This window comes from Meleagris gallopavo, chromosome 3, assembly GCF_000146605.3.
Source record: "Meleagris gallopavo isolate NT-WF06-2002-E0010 breed Aviagen turkey brand Nicholas breeding stock chromosome 3, Turkey_5.1, whole genome shotgun sequence".
Lineage (NCBI taxonomy): Eukaryota > Metazoa > Chordata > Aves > Galliformes > Phasianidae > Meleagris > Meleagris gallopavo.
Genome location: NC_015013.2, coordinates 442,883 through 462,723, shown reverse-complemented (window position 1 = coordinate 462,723; position 19,841 = coordinate 442,883). Strand labels below are relative to the sequence as shown.

The window sequence follows — 19,841 nt, the reverse complement described above, 5'->3', positions numbered from 1 at the left end:
CACTCTGGTGCAAATTTCAACTGCAAGTGGAGTTACGGATTTTCAGAGTGTAAATTACAGTAGCAACACCCTGCTTACTTCATTTAGCCTGCACGTAATTCAACAGGGTGTACAGGCTGCACTAACCATAATTCTTACGTAGATCAAAACTGGCTAACTAAAGGTTATCTCACCCTTCATAACAGTCTTTGAAGTTACTCTGTTTTTTGCCTAAAAACTTGATGTACTCATCAGACAGGTGATAAACACTGTTGAGATTTGACTTATCAATCAAAAAAAAACCAACATGAACTGAGCAGTGCTATGAACTCACCCAAACCTTAATCTAACTGAACATTCTAGGTTCTTCTCAGCAGAGTAAAGATTGTATCTAAAAGAGATACCCGTATCATTACACTTACCTACTGTTACTTCACAGTCTCACAGGGACACTGCTACGCAGAGAAAATGAACAGACCCACAGGGAGAGATGCAAACCACACCATTTCTGGATTCATTCAGGAATCTCTTCACAAAGAGCTGAGTGCATACGCAGTGTGCTCGGGACAACACACCACCTGTTTTGCACCTCACCAGCAGGCTCATACATGCTGAACTCACTACCTATCCTCCTAGAATAAAAAAAAGCAGACTACGTGGTATTTCATGTAGAATATAAACGTAAGTTAGGTATACCTAAGGTCTGTCAGTTCAGAGGGATGTTCTTACTGCTCAGTTTAGCACTGGACTGGTGTGGTGCAAAAGTTCCCTAGGATAACTAAAATATGGAAAAAGGAGCAGGAAGCATTCTAATTTTTTAAGTTTTGAAGTTGCTCTCTAGCTTGCTAAGGCCCTACAAAAACACCTTGTAATTTCTCACTCTAGTGGAAGCGACAGCTCTCTCCACCTTATGAAAGAACAGAGAAGGCCAGCAACAAACAGCTTGACATTAACTACCTCCACCAGCATGACCAATAGCATTTTCTTCTGACCTAAGTGCTGGAATGAGTTATGGGGGGAAAAACATCTTAAACCAATCTCAAATCAATCTCAAATCAAACCCACTTTATGCTATTTTCCAACAGACTTCTACTGACTCAAGCAAGAAAGCAAAATTGCAGCTGGCGGAGTGAAGTAGTTGCATGTGCCAGTTCAGCTTAATTATTGTCAATGTATTCCATTCTGTATTTAAAGATCATACCTGATTAACTCAAGTTAACAATCTTCTATTTCAGTACTCGATCACATTTAAAATGAAACTGGAGAATCCAATCCTTCATCTATATGCTCAGGCCTTCTCAGCAGCACCAGTGGTAATTCAGATTCAGATTCCTCAGGAATTCTTCTGCAAGCTCACATTAACAACAGATGGGCTGTACTTCGTGGGACCAACAGATTGCTTCACATCTTTTTTTGGTGAAGATGCATTTGAAAAGTAAATGCATGCATTAAGGATTTAAAGAAGTAGTTTGTCATGCCTACTCATGTGTCCCAGTCAAAGTGTGTGGGAGAACTGAATTTATCAGGTCATCACAGGAAAGAAAGAAAAAGAATAGGAGAGCTTTTGCTAAAAGGAACTTATTTTCTCCTGAACACTGTTACAGTATTCAGTTTCCCCAACTTCTGTTCCCCTTCTTTCTTCCTCTTGATTTTTTCTGTATATCGTAATGTATTTTCACTAAAATTCACCTTCTGAAAAAATGTTTGCACATTTCCCTCATAAAGTAAAGTATGAGAGTCTTTAAACAAGTAAAAACGAGGTATGTAATTAGTCTGAAAGTAATTAGCTACCTTTTTGACTCCACTGCTCACTTCTTCAGCAATTTTTCATGGTATAGTCTCCTCCTTCAACAGAACAAAACAAAGCACTTTTCTCTGTCAATTATCTTTATTCCATTTCCCTCCTCTTTTGGGACAGGCCAGAGAACAGTCGGACTCAATGTTCAAAATCAGGCATTTGGTTCCTTAGGAAGGACCTTAATGTGGAAGTCTTTGACTTTTCCTCACAAGCAGACAAGAGATTTGCATACTTTAGGAAAATAGGATTAAGAAGAAGAAAAAGAAAAGATCTCAACTATGCCTTAAAGCTGACAAGCCACCTAGTAGTGAGGAGCATTCAACCAGTCGATTCACGGTAAGAAACCAGACAGGCTAAGAGGCTCAGGCCTTCACATCACATTTCCTTAATGCAAGATGTACAACAGGGCACGTGACGGGTCCCTGAGGAATTAAGATTTAATTTTCTTTATTCTTTTTTAAAAAACACTGCCATGAAGGATGAAATAAACATAAGTAGAAGAGACAAACTTACCACATTCATGATACATCTGAGATTGTCATGGAAGAATTCCAGATTTTAAAAATTACCTCAAAATAACACCCTTTCTTTGGCTTTCCCCTTATATTTTTTAAGCATTGCACGAAATCAAAAGCATTTGGAGCTCTAAGTTAGGATCTAAGCCTCCTCTCTTTTTTTGCTGTATTACATAAGATGATTTTCAAAAAGCATATTTGTTACCAATTACTTAAAAACGTTGAATTTAGAAGATAAGATCAAAAACTTCTTAGGCTTTCAAAACAAGTTTCAGAAAACACTGTTAAACTTTGATATTTATAAAATTTTAGGAGAACAGTTAATAGACTAGTAAAGCTCTCACAACACAAAGACAGCGACCATGCACCAGGCATCTTTTCCGGTTTTTCTCCTTAAATATCTGGGTCATGCAGTACATTTCCAGTGAGAGACAATAGCCACAAATAAACCAATGCCTCTTCATGAAATAAAATGAACTCCATCAGAAAAACACTTTTTTGCTAAACATCTGCCTTGAAATAGAAAAGTACAACTAAAATGATCCACCTTTCTCTAGTCAAATGCGTGTGACTAGATAAAGCAAGTAGTATTTGAACACTAAGCAGCTGGTTTATATTGGAGCAAACGCAACTGCTAGCAGCTGCACTGGGTTAATATATGGCTCTGATGTTTCTACAAAACTTCAAGAGAAATGGTAAGGAAGGGCCTCTTTGGAAACAGACAACAAAGCTGAAAATCACAGAATAACAGAAATACGAAAGGTTTATTTCCAACCCCCCTGCTATAGGCAGGGACACCTTCCATTAGACCAGGCTGCTCAAAGCCCCATCCAGCCTGGCCTTGAATGCTTCCAGAGTGGGGGCATCCACATCATCTCTGGACCTTGCACTTCGCCTTGCTGAACTTCAGGAATTTGGCATGGGCTCACCTCTCACGCCTGGCCAAGTCTCTCTGGTTGGCATCTTTTCCTTCTGTTGTGTCAATCACACCACTCAGCTTGCCATCATCTGCAAACGTGTTAAGGGTGCACTTGATTCCACTGTCCATGTTGCCTACGAAGATGTTAAATGGCCCTGAGGAACACCACTCATCACTGCTCTCCACTTGGATCTTGAGCCGCTGACCGCAACTCTCTCAGTGCGTGACCACCCAGCCAACTCCTTATCCAGTGAGCGATCCGTCCATCAAATCCATTTTTCTCCAGTATGATGACTGGGATGTCTGACACTGTCTTGCATGATGCTTTGCACAAGTCCAGGGAGGTGATATCAGTTGCTCTTCCTTTTTCCACTGACACCGTAAATCCAGCAGTGAAGGCCAGCAAGTTTGTCAGGCTTGATTTGCCCACGTTGGTTACCACCAATCACATCATCTTTATTTTCCATGTGCCCTAGCGGGGCCTTCAGAAAGGTCTGTTACCCCACAAACTAAAGAATTTCCTTCTCATGTTCACAGGAATTTCCTACGTTCCAGCTTCGGCCCATTGCCCCTTGCTGTACTGCTGGGCACCACTGTAAAGAGCCTGGCCCCGTTCTCCTAACGCCCACCCTTGAGATACTTACAAGCATTGCTAAGATTCCCTTTCAGCCTTCTCCAGGCTAATCAGTCCCAGTTCTCTCAGACTTTTTTCATAAGGGCCCCTAATCATCAACGTTTTTTGGCCTTCCGCTGGACTCTCTCCAGCAGCTGCCTTTCTTTTTTGACCAGAGGGGCACAGAACTGGACACAGTTCTCCAGATGTGGCCTCACCACAGCAGAATAGAGGGGGAGGAGAACCTCTCTCAACCTGCTGACCACAAAGTTTTTTTAAACACACCCCAGGACACCACTGGACTTCTTGGCCACCAGAGCACACTCCTGGCTCACGGTCAACCTGTTATCCACCAGACAGCTAGGTCCTTCTCTGCAGAGCTCCTTTCCAGCTTTACTGATGCATGTCATTATTCTTCCCTAGGAGCAGGACTCCATACTTCCCCTTGTTGAACCTCGTAAACCCAACTCTTTAGCCTGGAGAGTCACAGAAGATTGTACTTCAAAAAGAGAATCCCTCACCAATCAGATGCATTTTATTTGTGTACAAGGCAGGCTCCTAATTCAAAAATATAACCACATGGAAGAATATTAAATGGAATTCCAACCTTCTTTATGACTAGAAGAATTAACACTTAATTCATGGACCAAGTAAATCTCTGGTTTCATCTCCACCAGTAAACTAAAATAGGTCTGGCCACTTTTACCATCCACACTGTTTTAATATCCAGGTCACAAGGCAACCTGGGCCCAGATCAAACAGCACTGCCCTACGTTCACTGTTCACATAAACCACCTTAAACTGCAATTAGTAACAGTAATGAGTGGCATCATATTCCACAAGTTGCTGCATGTTTAAAATTGCTGAATCACAGGGACAATTTTTTCATGTTAGAATCAACATTCAGGTTCTATATACAACAAAAAAGGAAAAAGCAACCACAGATGAGAATATACATCTGAAACTATGAGCTGCAAACTTAAGAGCTGCTTATAACGTTAGCAGTAACGTCATACAGAATCCTCGGACTGTAATATGGACTAATTCATAGAAATACTGTGTCAAAATGAGGAAAGACCTTTCATGCATTCACACTCACATTTCTCACACACTCACTCGCATACTCACATTTGGATTTTGTTTTCCAGCCTTTCTTTTAATGAACAATAATTAAGAAAAGCATGGACCAGTGCTTCTACGGCACCTTTCTGCTTCCACAATTCATAGTAACACACCACTATCTGCATTTTGCAAGCAGGGAAATCGAGACACAAAAATGCACAGTGAGTTGCCCAACTTATACAGCAAGGCAGAAATGAGATGTATGATTCATAACCACCAGTGGCTGCATCACATATTTAAAAATGCACAGTTCCAGTTGAAACTTAGGAATCTGTTGAGTGCCTAGTCCTGGTAATGACGCTAGCAAGTTGTAGCACTGATTCAACAAATAACCATTACATGCCATCCTCTGGGCAGTATTCATGGTATCAATACAGCTAAAATAACCAAATTCAGCCTGAATAGGTTCACCTGCTTTTTTAAAAAGACAATGTAGGAAGGACAACTACACGTGAATGCTGCTGTATCATGGACAAATCACCTTAGGAACAAACCTCAACAGCAGAAAATACTTGATCCAGAAAATCCACAGCTTTGCAAAATGCTCAGTGAAACAATAAGATTGCTGCATGGGATAGAGCACACTAATAAGCTTCAGGATTACGCCCTTTATTTACTGTGCCTTCACAGGAGAAAGTGGATTGCATAGTACTGAGGAGACCGTGGGTGGTTATGGGAATAACCTAATCTATAACCTAATAAAACTTGATGGCTATCACAAGAGCCAACAACACTTACCAGTTTGTAGCCGCTCAGAAGAAAGCAAGGTGTCACCACCTACAAAAAAAAATAATAATAAAATAAGGGAAAAAAAAATCTTCCTCTGCAATTGACCTAATTCTATAGATTGAGCTCCCTCAAATATTGTCAAATCTAGTTATTGTCAGCGGGACACTAAGAAGACCAGGTGCAGAACTGCAGTGTCCACAACTAAGTGCAGCTACATTACTTGCCCTCAGCTTCCTGAAGAGTCAGAAAACATTGTGTGTGCCACGCTGACATTTCCATAAGCAGCCAAGCAGGTCCAAGAGTAACCCATTCCTTCAGCTCATACACATAGGAAAGCATCAGTAGCTTTCTCCATCACCACTATCCAGCTTTTTTAGCATTCTTCTATCATCAACTCAGTTTTAAATTAGTAAACAACTACTCCACTTTTTCAGGAGACTAGAATATCAGCAATTCACTTAATCTTATCTTTCTTCTCAATTCTGTTATGGCGTATGGGCTGAGCAGAGCAAGCAGGTTCCTCTGTGGACCTACTTAATTTCACAGGTTTTACTCCAAAGAGACACAAAACTTGCATCTGTGAGGAGGCAAATAAATACACAGCATGTTCTCTATCACCTGAAAACACCTTTACACAACACAGACTAATAAATCACTTGCATCTGAATAAATATTTTAAGTTCACTGAAGTTAAAACACTTCATAAGAACAGTATGTTCTATGTACACGACAACAGGAATTTTGAACATTCACCAAAAAAGAAGGAAAGCCAACTAAAGTATGACCGACTAGGATTACCTGATGACCTAGAGAAACTGGTGATTAATTTATTTCTACAGACCCACACAGAAGGCTCCATCAGACCTCACTCATGTATTCACATGACTGTAGCTAATCAATTTACTCTTTTCAGCTGAGCTTCAGTAACAGTCATCAAGCATACTAAATTATTTTGTGATTAATCCTCACAAACGCCGTTTCCATTAACACATCCAACGTCAGCTGTGACTCTCCTGGACAGGCTCACCTCTCACCCAGCAGAGGAGATCCAGAAACTCTATGTCAACACTTGAAATGAAAGGAGTTCGTTAAGGAATTGCTGGTGAGCTTTAAGTTGTACTATATGGAGTGGTTTACTAAACAGAAGGGCTCCGATGTGGAATTTATAATCCTCAGATTAATAAAAAGAAGATACAGTTTACAGAACAGAGCAAGCTACAAGAATGAAAGGAAACATCTAGTCCTGGTATGCATAACAGACAAAAAGAAGCAGACCTGACATCGTAACACTACATTCAGGTATTCACTCCCCAGAACCATCTTTAAGCCACCAGTATGGAAGGTATGATTCTGAAGCAAGGAACATATTTCTCTCGTAAAACAAGTCTTATTAAAGTTCAGTAAAGAAACATGATCAAATTCTTCTTCAAGTTCAGTATCTGACTGCAACTCTAAGCATTCCACAAGAAAATTTACAAGTGAAGTATTAATATCAACTGAAACAGAATCACAACTACACCAAAAAACGGATGACTTATTTGGCGGGGAATCCTGAAATCTATTTGCAAATTCCTGAATCAAAATGAAAACCAACACTGCCTATTTTTTGCTCTGCAGACTGCTCTGTTTAGCCAACATAGCAAGATGCAGAAAACTGTTTACCGTAACTTGAGCTTGCATTAACCTAAATTTCATTTTGAACATTGTTGTGTTCTGAAACACAGCACAGATAACTTGATTTTACTCTGAAGCACATGTTTAATTAACTAAAATGAGAATCAAATCTACCAAAAATACTAAATCTGTGCCAGCAAATTGATGGAGATGATCCTCTGCTCTGACCTGGAGAGGCCACATCTGGACCACAGTGTCCAGTTCTGGGCTACCTGCACCACAACAAGAGAGGGATCTTCTAGAGACAGTCCAACGGATGGCCACGGAGATGATCAGGGGCCTTGAGCATCTCTCCTGCATGAAGAAAGGCTGAGACATCTCATGCTCCTGAGTCCGGAGAAGGGTAAGAGAGGATCTCATTGATGTTTACAGATATCTCAAGTGTGGAAGTCAAGCTGATGGAGGCAGACTCTTTTTGATGGCATGCAGCAATAGGGGCAAGGGGCAGAAGTTGGAACACAGAAAGTTCCAAGCAAACACAAGGAAGAACTTCTTTACTGCGAGAGTGATGGAGGGAGTAGTGGAGAAGTTGCTGAAGGAACATCTTTCTTCATCCCCTATTCTTCAATTTTTGGTTTCTGTTTTCTTTTGAGTTGGCATTAGGTAGGTATATTAATGTAACTACCTAAAAATATCATTACTGACAATACGTCTCTTACTAACCAAATGGCACAAGCACATGTAACACATAATACATGCAGGCTTCACTACAACTGAGTGTGTGTGGCAGGTGTGAGAGGTGGAGCAAGCACTGCACTGTGCCCCAGCCACATCTTGGTGTCAGCTCAGACAGTGCCAATCACACACTGATGGTTTGGTTGCTGCCGAGTGACAGCTGCGTGCCTGGGGCAAGGGAGAAGAGCTGCTGCCATGATGGCATAACGTCAGGGGGTGGCCTACATTACTACTAACTATCCCAGGCTGTATGTGGGCCAGAGGCTGGGCACGCCTGATTTAGAAGGAAGTATACATCTAGAAAGCAAAACTGCACAACTTCACTTTAATATCAGGGCAAAGACAGAAAGGGAAAAAAAAAGTAAATCCCTCATTCATTGGTTTTAAAAAGTTACATATACTGCTAGCAACTACACAAAACAACAAACTTCAAATTTTCTTGATCCTCACTGAAGCTAGAGCTAACCCAAAGAAAGATATTTACAATCAAGAGGTTTGTCAGCTTTCAACATACAAGCTACAAATATATTCAGTAAAACAAAATACTTAGAGGCTCTGCACTTTCACATACTCACTTATAAAAGAAAAGATAGAACTAGGGAAATTCCCAAGTCTGGCTTTTAAAAACAGGTAGAAAGTCAGTGCCACTCCATCTCTACCTGACATACAGACACGTAAGTCTGTGCACAAATAATGAGGTAAATACCTGACAGTCAAATCACCTGTTCTTGCATATGTGATTCAGCACAATGCAGAAAACACATTCCTAGTGTGATACCTCCAGAATCAAGTCTTACATTGAAGAAGTCCTATCTTGATGGAAAAAGGATTTAAAACAATTTCCATAATAATTCTGATTCCAATGAACTGGCAAGTAATTTTCCTTCATACAACTGTAACACCAGTCACGAGTTAATGAGTAACTAACCAATAAGAGATAAATAGTAAGTCAAACAAGAAAAAATGTCAACAAACGGCATGATACATGGCACTAAGGAAATAAAACATATCCCCACTTGCTCTATCAGAACCACAACCAGTACTCCCTCACAGGTGCACAACATGCCGTTTGCTTGGATAGCCTCTACTTACATTTCAGTATATTTTTCACTTCTCCATGTGCCTTTCATATTGTACTTCTCCTTTTTTGTTTTCTTCTTATGAAAAGTAGGTGACCTTGCAGAGGAAGAACATCTTCAAAGAATGACCCAGCTATTATCAAGCCTGCATCTCAAAGTCCAGATCTCAAATACTATCGTATCTCTACTTCAAAATTCATACAACTTAGCCATTTAGCTATAATGACTCACATAGTCATTTCAGTATAGATTATCGGGCTGGTCAAGCATGACTTCCCTTTGCTGAATCCATGCTGGCTATTCCTGATTTTCTTGCCCTTCATGTGCTAGGAAATGGTTTATACGATTAGCTGTTTCAGCAGCTCCCCAGAAATCAGCGAGGCCGACCAACGCACTAGTGTGTCCTACTTCCTGAAGGGCAGTTACCCTCTTCCAGCCCTCAAGCACTTCTCACAAGTGCCATGATTGACCAAGCTTATCAAGAGTGGCCTCACAATGACATCAGCTAGCTAGATCAGCGATCAAGGATGCGCTCCATGTTTGTGTGCTCAGTTTGCTTGACTATTCCCTGATCTGATTCATTTTCAACAAGGATACATCTTCCAAGCTGCACCTCTTCCTCCTGGTCTCAGGGAGTCCTGATGTTTGTCTTTCTAGTGAAGTCCAAGTCAAAGAAAGCATTCATTACCTCAGTCTTTTCACCACTCTTCCTAACTAGGTCTCACACTTCATTCAGCACTATAACCTAGCAGGTAGCTCAGCACCACAGTCAGTCACTCGTTCGCTCCTCCCACTGGGATGGGGGAGAGAATCATAAGGAAAAAACAAAGTAGAACTCATGGACTGAGATAGAACTGTGTACTAAGACAGAGAAAAAGAAAAGGATAATAGTTATGACTATATTATATGCATATATATGAATGTATGTAACAAGTGATACAAAAACCATTGCTCACTACGTGCCAACCAAAGCCCAGCTAGCCCCCAAACAGCGGAACAGGGAGAGATGAACTCCCACCCCTTTCAAACTTTCCTTTCACACGATGGCATATGGTATGGAATATCCCTCTGACCAGCTTAAGTCAGCTGTCCTGATTCCATCTTCTCCCAGCATCCTGAATGCTCTTTTTCTCCCAGACCCTTGTGCCTTCCCCCACTTTGTTGGTAGAACAGCAGGGGAAAGTAAGAAAACTGAAGTGTACAGCACTGCTGTCTTTGTACAGCACTGCTCAGCAACAGCTAGAAACATCAGTGTGTTGTTAACATTGTTTTTTCTCCTAAACAAACAAACAAAATACTATGAATAAAATTCTGTTTCACCTGAAACTGAAACAACTATCTATCCTTAGTCTTCATCTGGTCACTTACATTTTCAGAAGCCCTTCTCGGTTCTAATGAAAAAAAAAAATAATTAAAAAACATTGAGTGTAGTATTTTTTAAAAATAACTCTGTACTCTCAAAGTTTGTAATATGCCTTAGGAGACAATTCTAAAGGGCAAAGGAACCCAGGATGCCTGGACATCGTTCAAGAATGAATTTTTGAAGGCATAAGAGATGACTGTGCCCACATGCCAAATGACAAACCAGCAGAGAAGAACTTTCACATAACTAATCATTTTAATGCATTTCTTTCCTTTCAAAATGCATGTTAAGAGTATCTGACAAGTACATTCTAAGTGTATCTTCAATTTTGCAGCTGTTCCAAAGAGACAACAAAATGGCACAGAATGTTTCGCTATAGCATTTTATCATCAAAACTTCTTTTCTTTTTTTTTTTTTTTTTGGCACACTACTTGGCTCCGGAGCGGACACACGCCGTGCCGAAGCAGCAAAGTACCACAGCCTGCGGAGGGGCGGCCCTGAGCGGGAGGAGCTGCCGCTCTGACGCGCCGGGGCCGCAGCCAGGAGCAGCGCCAGGATCCGCCCTGCATAGATAAAACCTTCCAATAGGGGGCGGAGCAACCCAGGAGCGGCTCGGACGGGACGGACAAACGGTGCAGAGAACGGCAGTTTGTGCAAGCAGGGAGGGCGAGGGGAGAATCTGCGCACTCAGGAAACCGGCTCACCTGACGGCTGCCTCCCAGACAGCTAATCTAAGCGTGGTCTCCGCTAGACAGAAAGCTCTGGCAGTTCAGATGGCTGCCCACCTGAAAATGAGGCGGTCCACATCTCCAGGTGCAGCAAATGCCCGAGCTGCTGGGCAGCAGGGATTCCACCCGCGTGAGGCGTGCGCGGATGGACCATCTGCCCAGCGGCAAAGCTCAAGGAGATGGAGAGATTAAGGAGTATCAGAGAGTGAAAGCAGAAGATAGATTGGTGGAGTAGCTCCCTCTGAACGCGTGACAAAGACACCAAGTGAATACCCCCAGAACAGTGGTAGGCCTCCACCCCAGCCATTGCTGAGCAGAAACAATGAATAAGAGGAGAAGAAACAGGTCCCAGCCTGACCCACCTCAGCTCCCCACGTGCCCCAACGTAATGCGTTTGAGGCTCTAGAACTTGAGGGAGAAGTAAGAGAGGATGTGGTGGAAGGACCACGTTCAAGGTTCTCTGGGGCAAGGCGGACAACTGCACACCTCAGGACAGCCTCCACCAGGAAGGACAGAAAGGTTACTGTCACAGGTGTCTCCTTTCTGAGAGGAACAGAGGGCCCTATATGTCAGCCCAACCCTACCTGCAGGGAAGTGTGCTGCCTTCCTCGGGCCCAGGTGAGGGATATTTCTAGGAAACTTCCCAGTCTGATTTGCCCCTCTGATTATTATCCTTAAGTGATAGTTCAGGCTGGCAGCGATGAAGTCACTGAGAAAAGTCTGAGGATTATCGAAAAGGACTTCAGGCTAGCTAATAGGATAGAGTGGAAGTATAGGTCACACTTTCTTCTATTCCTTCAGTGGCAGGGAAGGATACTGAGAGGAGCAGGAAAACCCATTTCATAAATATGTGGCTGACAGGCTGGTGCAAATGCAAGAAATTGGGGTTTTTTGACCATGGGGTGGTTTACTTGGCACTTGGCCAGATGGCAGCTGATGGATCTCACCTGTCTCAAAGAGGGAAATGGATCCTAGCCGAGGAGCTGGCAAGGCTTGTTGAGAGGGCTTTAAGATAGACATGAAAGGGGTAAGAGATAAAATAGGCCCAATAGAGCTGAGCCTAGGGGAACAAAGATTGGGTTGGTGGTGAGGCATGGGGGTCAGCTGAAGTGCATCTACACCAATGCGTGCATGGACAACAAATGGGAAAGGCTGGAAGCCACAGTGCAGCAGGCCAACTATGACTTAGCTGCCCTTATGGAAATGTTGTGGGATTGCTTCCTCGACTGGATGGCTATAAGCTCTTCAGAAGAGACAGGTAAGAAGGTAAGGACGGTGGCATAGCCCTCTAAGAGAGTTGTGGAGAGCGTGATTGAATGCTGGCTAGCTGAGAAAGGCCTTGCTGATAACATTTGGTTGGTCGAGCAAAACAAGGCAAGGTCATGCTGATCTTGCAGCTGCAGAAGAGCTGACAAACAAAGAAGAAGGAGGTCTGCAAGGGATGTGAAAAGTACCGAAAACAACCGCCAAGGACAAGAATGGGTGGGATGGCTATGTGTAGCGTGAACGAATCATGAGCTTGGATCTTGCAATATGTATTAGCCTTATTATCGCCAACATAAACGCGCATCATTCCTAAATAAAGTTGAGACATATTGATCACTTCTCTGGTCGTGTGTTGTCTCCCGCCGTGCTCCGACAGAGAGTGTTTTGATTCTGAGCTAGGAGGTTGGGAATTGTAAGGTTGACTCTATGGGAAAGGATCAGAGGGACGGCAAACAAGGCAGACATCATGACTGGGGTCTGTTACATATCACCTAACCAGGATGATGCGTTCTATGAGAAGCTCGCAGAAGTTACATGATAGCCAGTCCTTGGTCTCATGGGGGACTTGAGCTTCCCTGATGTTTCCTGGAAAGACAAGACAGCACAGAAGAAGCAGCCTAGGAGGTTTCTAGAATATATGGAAGATAAGTTGATAAGAGAGCCTACCAGGGCAGGTGCCTCGCTAGACCTACTGTTCACAGAGAAGAACTAGTGGAAGATGTAGAGGTCAGGAGCTGTCTTAGAGTGACCACGAAATGGAACTGCCAATTCTTGGTGAAGTCAGGAGGGTGGGAGTGGGGGTGGCAGCAAAACTGCTACCTTAGGCCTCCAAAGGGCAGACTGTGAACTCTTCAGAACACTGGTAGAGAGTGTACCTTGGGATTCAGGCCTGAAAGGTAAAGGGGTCCAGGAAGCCTGGTCACTCCTCAAGAAGGCAGTCTTAAAGATACAGGAGCAGGCTGTCCCTGTCTGCTATAAGATGAGCCATCACAGAAGACAACAAGTGTGGATGAACAGGGAACTTTTCATGAAGCTCCAGGAGAAAAAGAAAATCTTTCTCCTGTAGAAGAAGGGACAGGAAACTCAGGAAGAGTACAAAGTTGTTAGGATATGCATGGAGAAAATTAGAAAGGCAGAAGTCCTACTTCCCACTCAATTTGGCTGCTGGTGTAAAAGAGAACAAAAAAATTCTTTACAAATACATTAACAGAAAGAGGAGGGCTAAGGAGAATCTCCTCCTTTACTGGATGCGGCAGGGAACATGACCACTGAGTTTAAGGAAAAGGCTGAGCTTCTCAATGCACTCCTCATAACTGTCTTTAAAAGTCAAACCAGTTGTTGTTGGAGTACGCTACCCCCTCACCTGGGAGCCTGCGATGGGGAGCAGAACAAACCTCCACGATTCTTGTGAAAACTGTCAGGATTTAACCACTCCACCTTGACTGCCACAAGTCCATGGGGCCAGATGGGATCCACCTGAGGATGCTAAGGAAGCCCTTAGAGATGATAACCAAGCTCCTTTCCATCATCTTTCAGTGTTCCCGGTCACCTGCAGAGGTCCCAGAGGATTGGAGGCTTGCCAGCGTGACTCCCATCTACAAGAAGGGTCGTAAGGAGGATTTAGGGAACTACAAGGCCTGTCAGCCTCTCAGTGACAGCTAAGGTTTTGGAGCAGATCATCTTTAGGGAGATCATAGGGCATGAACAGGACAACCAGGCAAGCAGGCCTAGCAAGTATGGGTTCATGAAAGGCAGGTCCAGCTTGACCAACCTGATCTCCTATGGCCAGGTGACCCACCTGGCAGATGAGGGAAAGGCTGTTGATGTAGTCTACCAAGACTTCAGCAAATCCTTCAATATGGTTTCTCACATATTCTCCTGGAGAACCTGGCCACCCATGGCTTGGACAGATACGCTCATCACAGGGTAAAGAACGGGATGGATGGCTCAGCCCAGAGAGTGGTGGTGAACTGAGTTAAATCCAGCAGGCTACTGGTTACAAGTGCTGTCCCCCAGGGGTCAGTATTGGGGCCTGTCCTGTTCAGTACCTCTACAGAGGACCTACATGAGGGGATTGAGTGTACCCTCAGTAAGTTAGCAGATAGCACCAAGTTGGTAGGAAGTGTCCATCTGCCTGGGGGTAGGAAGGCCCTACAGAGCAAGCTGGACGGGCTGGACAGCTGGGGCCCGTCAGGATGAAGTTCAACAAGACCAAGTGCCAGGTCCTGCACTTTGGCCGCAACAACCCAGTCAACACTACAGGCCAGGGGCAGAGTGGCTGGAGAACTGTACAGAGGAAATGGACCTGAGGGAATTGATCGACATTTGGCTGAACATGAGCAAACAGTGTGCCCAGGTGACCAAGAAGACCAACAGCATCCTGACCAGATACTCAGCACTGGTGAGGCTGCACCCTGAGTACTGTGTTCAGTTTTGGAGCCCTCACTACAAGAAGGACATCGAAGCCCTGGAGCACATTCAGAGAAGAGCAAAGAAGTTGGTGAGGAGCCTGGAGCACAGGCCTTATGAGGAGCAGCTGAGGGAGCTGGGAATGTTCAGTCTGGAGAAGAGGCTCGGGGTGACCTTACTGCTCTCTACAACTATCTGAAGGAACACTGGGGGAGCTGGGTCGGCCTCTTCTCCCATGTATCTAGCAATAGGACTAGAGAGAATGGCCTCAAGTTGCACTGGGGAGACTGAGGTTGGACGTCAGGAAATAATTCTCTGAGACAGTGGTCAGGCATTAGAAGAGGCTGCCCAGGGAGGCAGTGGAGTCACTGACCTTGGAGGTGTTCAAGAAACATTTAGATGATGTACTAAGAGACACAGTTTAGTGGGAAATATTGGTGATAAGTGAATGGTTGGTTTGGATGATTGTAAGAGATCTTTTCCAGCCTTGGTGATTCTATGATTCTATACTCCTGTCAAATAGGTTTGTTTGTTTGCTTATTTATTATCAGGACTGCACTTGCTTTACGAGGCTTTAATTGTCTGAGGTATTTTAAGGACTTTCTTCAACAAGGCATCAGAAGACACGTGAAGTGCCCTTCTAGAAATAATTCTAGTAAAGTACTATGAAATAGTGTGTTATAACACAGAGATAGTAAAAGCAAATTCTAATGAAGCCTAGACATTTCAGCTTGCCGATATAAAACACGGAAGAGCTTCTACTGGAAAAGACATATTACTCACTTCCTCATTATGGGTTTCCAAAACATTTCTGTTATTCATGTGGTCTGTAGTGAAGTTCCCATTCTTTCATTAAGTCAGTAAGGCAACTGCTCATAACCAAACGCAGGGGCTGCTCCAGTCTTAGAGAATCAGTATTGCAAGAGGGAATTCATGTAGTTCCAGGCCATAGCAATCAAGTACACTGCAACACACAGTGGAAAATACTACGTATCACGGGGACATTGTGATTGCTACCAAAATACTGCTTTAAGAAAGCAGTGGTATATTCTGGTAAGCTACCTCATTTTCTGCCCCCCAGAGACATAGTTTGACAAACTGTGTAACATAAAAATGAGAGTATTCCAAGCAACAATAATGTAAAACACATCATTTCTGAGTTCTTTGATCCCACTTTAGAGGGCTAAAAAATAGTTATGTCTCTTCAAAAAAAATTCAAAATTAAAATCCACAAATCAAGATACAAGGATCAGAGCCAGACAGAAAACAACTAGACAAAACCGATCAGTTTTCAGGGCACAGGAATGAAAATCAAAACAAAAAAAGCCTCCTAAAACATCTTGATATTTTCCAGTAGAAAATTTACATGTTGTGGAAATATAGCCCACTCATGTTTTCGTAGTGAACAAAGGGAAAACAGAAGTAGTTTTGTTTCCTTTGCTCTGTACCATCTTATTTTCCTCTTGCCAACTGCTAGAATTTGTAAAGAAACAGACTTTGAATTTGTTCATGTACCACATAGGTCTTGCTAACATAGCCAACTACCTGAAAAAGAGAGACTGAATTAGAGTTCCTGTCTAAATACACTAGCGTATTTTCAAGTACTTTTCCAGTTTTGGAAAGCCCCAGCAAATTAACTGCCAAACACACAACCCTGCAGCACAGCGTTTCTGCTACTTAAAGAATGCAACGTTTATGCTCCTAGAAAGCACCTTAAGTCCTTATGCCACTGAATAGCTTACAGTTCTGATTGAATCAGAAGGCTTATTCATTGAACAGCTCACTACAGTATACTGTAACTAAACGAGTAGAATATTTTGCAGGCTGATCTGCAAAATACTGCTATTGAGGACTATCAGGAAAACTCTAATGACCGCTCTGAGTTGCAAGAATCAGTTACAAAATTCACACAGTAACCTAAACTTCAACTGCAAACATTTTTATTCTAGTCCCATGCTAAGCAGCATTGAAAGTGTTGCATGCATGCTAACATAACATGCTAATTACTTCCCATGAGGGAAAAAAATTCATTAGAATCTTAAGCCTTACTGAATGTGTTTCTATGTACAGACTCCTACAAAAATGCATCAACTACAGAGGTTCACATAGTTGTCCCTGGAACCAACATGGCACAAGTTTTCATTTAATGCCTTGATTCCTTCTACCCAAAATCTGAGATAGTTAGGGAGAAAGTATACTCACTCCTCTGATCATGCATGCTGATTCTCAGATACATATATATATATATATATATATATATATATATATTTTATTTTTTTTATTAGAGAAAAAAGCAAAGCAAAAAAACATGAACCTTTTGAGAACAAAGTCACCGTATTCAGCCCACAGGTGCTCACGGCAGTGCTGACCTATACTTTCAACTGTCATATTAACTAAGTTGCAGAAGCTGACAGTGTTTTGCTGTACTCAAAACAATTTTCTTCAAGGTTACTCAATTATTTTTAAAACAGAGTTTTATTTTGAAGTCATAAATGAACAAACACTGAGTATTCAGTGAAAGGGTTTTACAAAAAAAACCTACTTTCTGAGGAAGTTTGAAACATTAAGCTGTATTCCTTGAAATGCAAATGCATATAAATATGAAAATTAGAGCATTAAAAGAGAAATACATAAAGATTTTAAACTGCCACTACACAAGTAGCAGTCCTTTAAAAAGTAACACATTTTTAACATCTTAAAAGTCTGATTTCTGTATTAATTTTGTATTATTTTAAACACTCAAAGAGAAATTCTTTCTACTCTTCTGAACAGATACTGAATTTCCTCAATAGCAAACCTTGGGAGCATCAAATTAAACAGAAAATAAATGATTATCACTCTCAAAGAGAAAGAACATTGGCAACGGTTTGAGAAATGACCGTGCCAATGAGAAATGAGAAGTCGCTTCCCTCTCAAAGCTGACCAAGTATCACCATACCATACCAACCCAACCTTTCCAACAGTTTATGAGCACTCATCAAAAACACGGCAGAGATTAGATGTTAGAAACAAGTAATCCTGGAAATCTCAGGGATTTCTTTCATGTGAAGAGAAGGTGCCCCTAGGCTGCTACTCTTTACTTGCTTGTGCTATCAACCTCTTCCCCGGTCTCACCTTCCTAATGGAACTGGTAATCTAGAACGATCCAATTCATTTAACTTTCTAAGTACCCTTCCCTTGGACCACTTGCCAAAATGCACTTTCTTACTGCGTTAAGTGTAAAGCGGTGCCCCCTTACACGCCTTCTGCTTTAGCACTGAACACAAAAGCAGCACACTGCAATCAGGGCATGCAGAACACTGCACACAGCCTGCAAAGCCATCAGCTTCTGCTCATGTAACAACACAGGCCTAGAAGCAGCACCTCTGTAATGCTGTACTGTACGCTGTCAGCAGATGGAGAACAACTTTTAAGCACAGTCTACTTTCAAACCTCCTCCTGAAAATCAAACAAAACCACACAGGCACATCAGAAATTAGGATGTAAGCTATGTATTTGATACAGGAGGAATAAAAGACAAAGCGAAGAAAATGCATAAAACACAATATTAGATTCACTATTCTGAAGAAAAAGGGAAGTAAAGGCAAAGTATTTTTTTCCTTTAATTTGGATATCACAAGAGCAGTAAGAAAACAAACTAATCCACAACCAAATTAAATACAGTTTGACTGGTAACTGACAACAGTGCACTGTCCGTAACTCAATTCTGAATAGTTACCACACTGTTTAAAAGATGGATGAGCTGAACTAAGCAGACTTATCTCTCATCTCTCTATAAAAGGGAGAAGGATCTTTCCTTCCTGCGATAGAAACACGAGGAAAATTGTCGTATCACAGTGTGCAATATGTTTCTCTCCTAAGTATTTTTCTCTCTGGACTATTAAGAGCCACTGATTCTCTTTGTGGGAATGAAAGGTACCTGCCTTCATGATCACCCCTCACAGGGCCAGAGACCAGCCTTACCATCTTAATGAGGCTGCCCCAAGTAAACACAAGGTTTATTCACAAAACAGCCCAGGTGACAAAAGTTTACCGAGCCTTTTAAAATGCCAATACACTTTGAGCTCTAAATCTCTTACCTGAAAATAGACAACCAGTACATCTAATTTTTTTTTTTTTTTTTTAACTTCTTCCCTCCCTATTTTCGCAGTACACAATGAACGTGTATCCAAGAACTAAAACCAGCTGTGGCTCCTGGCTTGGTTTTATTGCCATGATTACTGTCAGTTTCCCCATTGCAGCACAGCCAGTAACATTTTTACAGTAACTCAAACTGTTGTTTTTGTTTTCTACATTTCTGTGCATTTCCTTTTATAATCATGTTTGCTTTTCCTTTACTACGAGAGAGTCTACGAAAGAAATGAACAATGCAGTGAGGGATGTAGGGCAGCCTCACTCCTATTCTCTAAACTTTTTAAGCTGTTGCTGATCAAAGAAAATGGGAAACCAGGGTCGAGGGGAGAATTACAATATCTCAAATACAAATGCCATGAAAATGAGAATCAGATAGAAAAAAAATGTGGCCTTTGAGCAAAGCAACAGGACAGAATGTCATGTCTGAGTTTGCACCTTTTATGATTACAATTTTGGCAGCTTTGTAGTGGCAAAACACTAAAAACATATCATACATCTTACTTTTCTATTAGAAATAAACTACAGAATCTGAAGGTAATGAATTGCTTTACCTAGCTTTAACAGCATTCAACTGGCACGCTACAGCTCAGAAAATGAGTCTGTCTGAACAAGGATTTTAGATCACTAAGACAAAATCTTAAGCTTTGATTAAGTCTGCCCTCCACTGAGGTGTCTAAATAGCTCCTTAAAAGGCAAAGAAGGAAGAGTGTTGAATCAAACTCATAGAAATTAATTAATCCTGTTGGAGAAGAAAAACACAGAGCCACGTGGATTAGTATATTAGTTCTTCGAATCACCAAGTCTGACTGACTAAGTATCACACTGCATTATGTAAGAA

The 19,841-nt window shown here is 42.1% G+C and overlaps 1 long non-coding RNA gene across 1 annotated transcript in view; it reads right to left on the bottom strand.

The window, feature by feature from the left end:
* LOC104910074 overlaps positions 1 to 19,841 on the bottom strand; it is a 45,144-nt gene that overhangs the window by 8,851 nt on the left and 16,452 nt on the right. Inside the window, exon 3 of the long non-coding RNA XR_002112851.2 lies at positions 5,685 to 5,723. This is a non-coding gene — a long non-coding RNA (uncharacterized LOC104910074). The remainder of the gene's footprint in view (positions 1 to 5,684; positions 5,724 to 19,841) is intronic.